This window comes from Arvicanthis niloticus, chromosome 9, assembly GCF_011762505.2.
Source record: "Arvicanthis niloticus isolate mArvNil1 chromosome 9, mArvNil1.pat.X, whole genome shotgun sequence".
NCBI classification, from domain to species: Eukaryota; Metazoa; Chordata; class Mammalia; order Rodentia; family Muridae; genus Arvicanthis; species Arvicanthis niloticus.
Window position 1 is genome coordinate 71212857 of NC_047666.1, and position 8703 is coordinate 71221559.

The window sequence follows — 8703 nt, forward strand, 5'->3', positions numbered from 1 at the left end:
ATTTTCCTCAACGAAATAAAGGCAATCTTCTTAACCCCCCTGCAATTCTTTTCATTCTCCTCAGACTGAAACACAGACTACCACATCTGACCCTTGCTTCCTCCTTGTCCTAGTTAGGTTTCTATTGCTGTGATAAAAACACCATGACCAAAAGCAGCTGGGGGAGGAAAGTGCTAAAGTGCTTGTTTCACATCCACTTGTTAATCACAGTCAATCTCTGAGGGAAGTCAGGGCAGAAACTCAACCTGGAGCAGAAGCAGGAACCATGGAGGCATGCTTCTTGATGACTTGCTCCCGTGTTTTGCTCACCTGGAATTTTCACACACCCCCAGGAGTACCTGTCATGGATAGCGCTGCCCCTAGAAGGCTGGTCCCTCCCACATCATTAATCAAATGATTGTCCACGGGCCAATCTGGTGGAGGCATTTTCTCTACTGAGGTTCCCTCGTTCCAGATATGTCTAGGTTTGTGCTGTGTTCACAAAAACTAACCAACATCCTCCTTATCCAGACCTAACCCTTGCCTTCTCCTCAGCCAAGGAGGAGGAGCAAGTTCTTGTTTGTTTCTCTCTCTTCCTTCTTCATGAAGCCCCAGCTTCATTACTTTTCTTCTTTCCTGTTCCAAAATAAAAATAAAAAGGCAAGCTCTCAGTTGCTTTAGACTCTACCCATGGTAATCCACACACACGGGAAGGGTTGTGTCCTGTTTTCTACCCAGCTGGCCCCTCCCTGACTACAGGTCTCAGCATAGATACCATCTCCCCATGAAAACCTTCTCAAGCCAACCCTGCTTGATCTCATCGTTGCTTTTATTTTGCCACAAAGACAAGAAACCCACACCGCTAGTTGCTTGAATCTGGCTCTGTACCTGTTTGAGTGAATTCCATCCTAAAGGGAATATGCAAATATTGTCTGCATCTTTCTGGGCAGTTTTCCAGCTTGTTCTCTGGAGTAAGCACAACAGAGTTGGTTGAGGCTTAGAGATGTATGACAACAGTGACTCCCTAATGTGGGACACAGCGGCAGCAGCACTGTGGGCTGCTAACACCTCTCCCTGATGGGCAGGTACAACAGTTCCATCTACTCATACTGCAGGAAGGAAAGAATAAGAACATACACACACACACACACACACACGCACGCACACGCACACACGCACACAGCACACATGCACGCACGCGCACACGCACACTCACACGCACACACACACACACACATATACATGTACACACTGATTCTGGGGGAAGGATACTGCTTAAAAATTATGGCCCCAAATGTTCCTCAGATAATAAGCAGAAATTCTATCTTGATGGGCTTTGCCAAGTGGGATTCAGGCAACATCCACTTGAATCAAATTATTTTATGTGTACATACTTAATTTTAAATTATGTTTGTATGTATGTGGTGGGGATAGATGCAAGAAGAAATGGGCATTGGATGTCCTAGAGCTAGAGTCATGGGTGGTTATGAACCACCCAATATGGTTTCTGGGAACTGAACTCAAGCCCTCTGCTACAGCAGTACGTGCTCTTAACCTCCAAGCCATCTCTCCAGCCCCTGAGTCAAATTATTAGTAGTGTGGTTGCTGTTTCATAGTTACGGTAACTAGGGAAACCATAGCTATGCAAGGAGCAGGAAGTCAGATGGTAAGGAGTAGCTGCTGGTACCTTCCCTGTCTCAGTTAGGGTTTTATTGCAAAATCTTGTAGGAACCTAGAGGAGTGGTTTGTTCTCTGGGTACCATTAAAAATGGCCTCTGAAGGAGCCGATATTAGAACTAAAGTTTGGAGTATAAGTAAGCGTGTTCTGGTAAAGAAGGGTAAGGTGATTCAAAGAAGACAGAATGGCCATCGTAAAGGCTTAAGGGCACATTTGGAGAGAATGGAACAGGAAGCTGTCTAAGTTACTCTTCTATTACTGTGAGGAGACACCAAGACTAAAGCAGCTTATGGGGAAAAAAGCATTTGGTTGGGAGTTTGCTTGTAGTTTCAGAGAATTAGTTCATGATCATCATGTTGAGAAGCAGATAGGCAGGGTGCTGGAGTAGTGGCTGAGAGCTTTACACCCTGATCCTCAGGCAGGGAGAGAGAAAAGAAGAGAGGAGAGGAGGGGAGGGGAGGGGAGGGGAGGGGAGGGGAGGGGAGGGGAGGGGAGGAGAGGAGAGGAGAGGAGAGGAGAGGAGAGGAGAGGAGAGGAGAGGAGAGGAGAGGAGAGGAGAGGAGATAGACTGGGCCTGACTTTGGCTTTTGAAACCTCAAAGCTCACCCTCAATGATGTGCGTCCTCCAACAAGGCTGTACTTACTTCCTACTTACTACACCTCCGAGTCCTTCTCAAATAATCCACTCCCTGGTGACTAACATTCAAATACATGAGCCTATGGGAGACATTCTCGTTCAAACTTCCACAACCTCACAGAGATGAGAAATTAGACTCAAGGCAGACAGGGAACTGATGACTGCATGTATTGTACTTCATGCTATAACATCAGACTTCTCCCTAAAGCAATGCCAGGCCTGGATGACTTTTACCAAGTGGGCTTCATAGTCAGGTTGCTTCTATTAGGAAGAATTCTCTGGTGTAATTTTGGAATACTAAAAACCAATAAGTTTAGGCGAGCCAGTAAGGAGGCTTTTGCAGTCATCTGGTCAGGAAACCAAGTGTGCCTTACAACACGGATGTCTGCTCAATATCACTAAATCAGAGGAACTCAGACTAAATCCACCATTTCTCATCTATCACAGCAGGAAATTTTTTTTTTTTTTTGGTTTTTTGAGACAGGGTTTCTCTGTGTAGTCCTGGCTGTCCTGGAACTCACTCTGTAGACCAGGCTGGCCTCGAACTCAGAAATCCACCTGCCTCTGCCTCCCAAGTGCTGGGATTAAAGGCGTGCGCCACCACCGCCCGGCAAGAAATTTTATTCTTGAGAACACTATTACTTCATGAGGCTGTGGGGAAGTAGACCTGGTTTTCTGGCTGGAGTGTGAAATGGTACACCCATACAGGGAACATGATGATGCCTAGTAATATACACACCTTTACGCATTGACTAGCAAGTACATACTCAGGAATTTACCATGAAGATATGCGTCTACAATGCAAAGCAAGATGCTAGTGTAAGGCACTCATGCAGCTGCAAACGTTTTTGTTCTAACCCCGGAAAATCTTCACAAACATATTCAAAGGGGTCTGTCTGAATTGAGAATACATGCAGAGTATTACGCAGCTGTGGAAAGGACTCGGTAGCTCTCTATAAACTGATGCTATGCAATTTCTAGGCTGGGTTGCTACATGGATAGAGCAAATGCAAAGGGGTCCAAAGAGTGTGTCAGTTTTTACATAAGAATGATGTGGAAATGTGATATGAGCATTCACAGTTACTTCTTTCTGGAAAAGAGATGTAGAAAGTATAAATCAAAAATAATAAAAATTATTACCAAGAAAAGCTGAATAACAACAAGAAGAGAAGATAAAAATCAACAGACATAGAGTATTTTTTAAGTAATGCCTAAAGTTAGTTACTTAGGAATGAGACAAAGGTGTCCCTCTTTCTTGAGCCTCCAACACCATACTGGGGGGCTCTTTTTCCTTTTAGTTTGTCTTGAGACAGGGTTTCTTAGTATAGTCTTGGCTGTCCTGGAACTTGCTATATAGACCAGGCTGACCTCGAACTCACAAAAAAAATCTGCCTATCTTTGCCTTGAAAGTGCTGGGATTAAAGGTGTGTGCCACTATACCTGGCTCATAGTGGGAGTCTTAATTAAAACCCTAGCTGACCTACTGGGTTCTTTGAAAGGAGAAAGATTGATTACTAAATGATTTCCGATGTTCTCCTTTGAGAATCAATGCCTCAAGAAGTTCTCCGTGGTGATAAAGAATGGCTTAGTGGAGGCACAGGATGTGGAGTTGGGTGGAATGTCCCTCACCCGTGGCCAGGTCCCCAGCGTCTGCTTATAGCTCCAAAGTCCTGGGCAGACAAATGTCCTGTATCTTTCCCATGTTTCCTGCTGAGGCCTGGGTGGAGAGGCCCAGCACTGCATTAGCTGGGGCCACTTAATTGGAACGTTGGCCTTTTTGTGCTGTTAAAGTTTGGTTCATGGAAGAAAAAAAAAAAAAAAGGAAATAATGAAATTCTTTGTTCCCAGGTATCTTTCAATCCAATCAAGATGACACCTGAGATCAACCACCACAGGCCTTTTTAGCTCTGAAAAAGCTTGCAAAGTCAAAGATTATGTGTCCTAGGAATGAGAGACTGAGGGAGTCAAGTCAGTGTTACAGTCACAGCTTGAAACCCTGGAATCTAACTTCTAGTAGGAGAGTGGAAATATCCCCAGGGAAAGGGAACCATGGTGGCATGAAGAAGAACTAGAAACTGAGCAAGCCACTGGATGCTAGAAATCGAATTGGGACAAGAGTTACAAGAAGCAATGGATAGGGAGCAGGTGGAACCAGGCAGCCAGAACCTCACCTCAGGACAGCATTGCAAAGAAGCCATGAGCCCTTGGTGATGGAACAGTAATGTATTCATTTATGCAAATGCTAAGTTACCATGTCTGCGGAGCTCAGGCTGCTATGGCTTAGCAACAGAAAGCTTTTTCACAGGTCTGGAGACAGGAAGTCTGAAATTAAGGGTGCTGCTATGTCTGGGTCCTGTGGAGGCTTTCTGTGGCTTACAGGAAACCATCTTCTCTGCATCCTGCCAAGGTAGAGAAGGAGAGAATGTGCCCTGGCCTCTCTTAGAGGGACACAGATCCTATCACGAGAGCTCTGTCTTGTGGTTTCATCATCCATACTACCTAGCGAAGGTCCCATCTCTCGGTCCCATTAAATGGTACTTACAGCTTTAATATGTGCATCAGGAAGAGAGTCTCTGGCCATACCAACAAGAATGTGCCCAGTTTCATCTGACTTCTGGGGCACTATTCCATTCACGGTACTTCATAGTTGTGTGTGTGTTGGGGGTTAGGGGGTCTCTAGTCTCATGTGTTGTATGTTCCCATGGAAAGAACGAGATAAAAATTATAAAATATGTTGAAGGGAGTAGGTGCTTTGAAAATAGACTGGAGTATTAGGGCGAGGGAGAGGCTGGACAGTATAGCATGTGGAATAGATATGACAATAGTGGAAGCAAGACACCAAATGTCTAGTTAGAGCCAGTGAAAGTAGCCTGGGGGTGAGCCCAGGTTTCTACTATGAAATGGGTAAAGAGAGAAGGAAGGAGGTGACAGTATATGGTCATCATGAAGGGGATAGTATAGACACTTGGAATTTTGTTCTGAGTGATGCAGATGAGGACAGAAGTGTTGTGACACAAACCTACTACTTTATAACCTAACTGAAAACAATGACGTCGATGACTGCAGCGGTGGCGGTAGTGCGGGGGTGGGGGGGGGTGGGTCGAGGAGGGGCCGCCGGCCTGGCAGTAGACCCACGGAGAACATAGAGCAGAGAATGCTACCTCAGTGTAATCCACAGTGTTACCTGAGGAGGAAGGGGAGATAGCAGGGAGGACTAGGGTTGAAGGACCAGAACCTGGGCTGACTGGGCACAGAGGTGAGGACTGGGCAGTCACATGGGATGAGATAGGTGGGGTTAAGAGGCCACCAAGATTAATGAAGGACAAACAGGAATACCAACAAAAATGAAGACAGAGCTGACTGACACCCCTGGTCTTGGAGACCCTGGTTAGAGACAGGAAGGGAGCAGAGAGGAGATATTTTGAGGCAGTAGAATTAGAAGTCTGGGGTCTACAGAAAAGGAAGAAGTGGGTCTCCCTTTAGAGATCCACACTGCCCAAGGCCTGGGGCAAAATACACATGGTCAGGATCAAGTTTTCAAAGACTTCAAGATTATGGGGCAACACAGAGCAGTGGGACCCCTCTTAGAATGTACAGAGTCAACTGTTAAGAGGAGGAATGTGGGAAAGCTTCCTACTAAAAACAGCCAGTTGTGAATCTTAGGAGGAAAAAAAACTGGAGAAGGCTAGAAATCTATTCAGCCCAGAAAAATCATGAGGTCCAGACAGCACAGAGCCAAAGCGGTGAGCAGGAGGGATGTTTGCTCTAGTAGCATAGACCCTCTGCAGTGAGTGGGGAGGAGGGGAGTGGCGGGAGGGGTGGGTGTTACTCAACACTGGGCAGGGAAAGGTGAAAGGACCAGGCAGGACAACAGGCCCTGTGCAGTTTTCTCCCAGGCATTGCCCTCGTGTTGATCTACAGAGCTCAGAGCACAGAAACCTCACTGGTTGGGAAGGAGACTTAGCCACAAATACAATCAAGAGCCACTCTCTGTGTCCTCATGGATGAGTCTGTTGCTCCTTTGGCCAAAAGCTCAATGTAGCTGTTAGCCCAAAAAGCCTCTGCCAGGTGAACCAGAGTCCCTGCAAGGTGCACACAGCTGCAGATGTGGGTCATTGCAGGAACACCAAGTCCCTTCGACACCAGATTTCCAGACTCCAGATTCGGAGTTAGACGTGGAGGAAGGGGACAAGTAAGGGTCAAAGGGCAGAGGCTGGCTTTCCTCATCTGCTTCCCCGTCCTAGTCCTAGTGGGAAGCAAGACACAAAGACTTCACCACCACTCCCAGCCTCCTACCAGCTCTGGAAAGCCTGTTTGTCCCTGATCCAAAGCAGGAGGTTATTCAGATATGGGTGAATAGTAATTGGGCATTTGTCTAACAGCAACTGTGCTGATGAATAATTAAGTTTTTTTTTATTACAGCTGATGCAATAAGCAATCTACCCACCTGGATGGATATTGAGTTGTGCCAAAGGGGGGGGGGGGCAGTTACTAAACAGAAGCTTCAGATTTTTGGAAAAAAAAACTTATTGTAGTCAAAATGTCTGGGGAAAAGTTGGGAAACAGTAAGTGAAGCTGATACCTGAGTAATATCCTTTTTGGGAGAAAATAAGGTAAGTCAGCTTGGGCCAGCCTTGGCTGTACAATGACTTCAAACAGGAAGTGAAAGCCAGGAAGCTAAGGAATAAACAATACAGCTGTACAGATATCCGAGGCTGCAGGATAGCCCACAGAGCACCCGCCTGGCCTGCATAATGTCCTGGGTTTGATTCCCAGCAAAAGAAAATAATGGGGACAGGGCATCCATTGGTAGAGTGCCTATCCTGGATAGGATCCACAGTACCTCATAAATAGTGCTAGCATATGCCTGTAATCCCAGCATTTGGGAGGTAGAGGCATGAGGATCAGGAGTTCAAGGTCATCCTGAAACTACATATGGGGCTTGAGGCCAGCCTGGCATACAGGAAGCCCTGTCTCAAAATCATTTTGCTTGGTCCAGTATCACACAACTTTCATCTCCACAGCTGAGAGACAGAGGCAGGTAGATCTCAGAGTTTAAGGCCAGTGTGGCCTATGAAGCCAGTTTCAGAGCAGCCAGAGCTACACTGGCTCTCTAAGTTTGTCTAAAAACAAACACAAAACAAAATAAGAAAAAGAACAGATGTTCTGATGTCACAGATGATGATGATGACCACCACGACCATGACCATGACAGCAATGGTGGTGGCAGCTGCAGGGGTGGTGGCAGCGATGGCTTTGACAATGACAGAAGGACAGCTTGGAAATAATAGGTAAAGTGCTGAACATGGGAATCAGAATCTCTAGTTCAATGGCTCCACTACTTTCTGACCATAACCTGATTTCTTCGATTTCCTTTGCTGCCTCTGTAAATGGAGACAGTGCTTCTTACTCATTGTGCTGTGTAGAGGACTAAAGCAAGCGTTAAAGAGACAGGACAAGGACAAGTGCTTACTAACACCAGCATTAGAATTTAAGATACATTAATCCAAACCCTACGAGTAAATCATGGCATAGAAAAAATGAAAGAAAGGAAAAATTGTGGATTGGGGGGTCAACCCATATAAAATGAGCCAACCATTGGACTGAACACAGGGTCCCCAATGGAGGAGTAAGAGAAAGGACTGTAGGAGCTGAAGGGGTTTGCAACCCCAAAGGAAAAACAATAATATCAACCAACCAGATCACCCCAGAGCTCCCAGGGACTAAACCACCAACCAAGGAGTACACACGGAGGGACCCATGGCTCCAGCCACATATGTGGCAGAGGATGGCATCAGTGGGAGGAGAGGCCCTTGGCCCTGTGAAGGCTCGATGCCCCAGTGTAGGGGAATGCCTGGGCAGGGAGGCAGGAGTGGGTGGGTGGGTAAGGGAGCACCCTCATAGAAACAGGTGAAGGAATAATGGGTTACGGGGATTCTCAGGGGAAACTAGGAAAGGGGACAACATTTGAAATGTAAATAAAGAAAATATCCAATAAAAGAAAAGAGAAAAATAAAATAAAATGAGCAACAGAGTTTTATGCCCATTGTTCCAGGTTAACAAATATCCTTAAGTTATTAAATACCTGTTATATTTCTCTGGTTTGTCAACAGAAAAGAAATTGAAAAGGGAGCACTCGTTGGTATTTATTTTAGCACCTTTGGGATTCACACATCAACAATAAATATTTACAGCAATCATGGGTATCTCCTGCTTGAGTACATGTCACATGTTCTAGAACCTGGACACTACTCAAGAGATAACGATCAAGAATGTCCTGACCCCTCCCTTCCAACATATAGGAGAACCATAATCCTGGGCCAAGGAAAATGGCTTGCTCTTTTAGTACAAAGAATTCAGCCCCAGAGACCCTGAGTTTTTAATTGTTCACTGGGGGTGGACAGGGTGG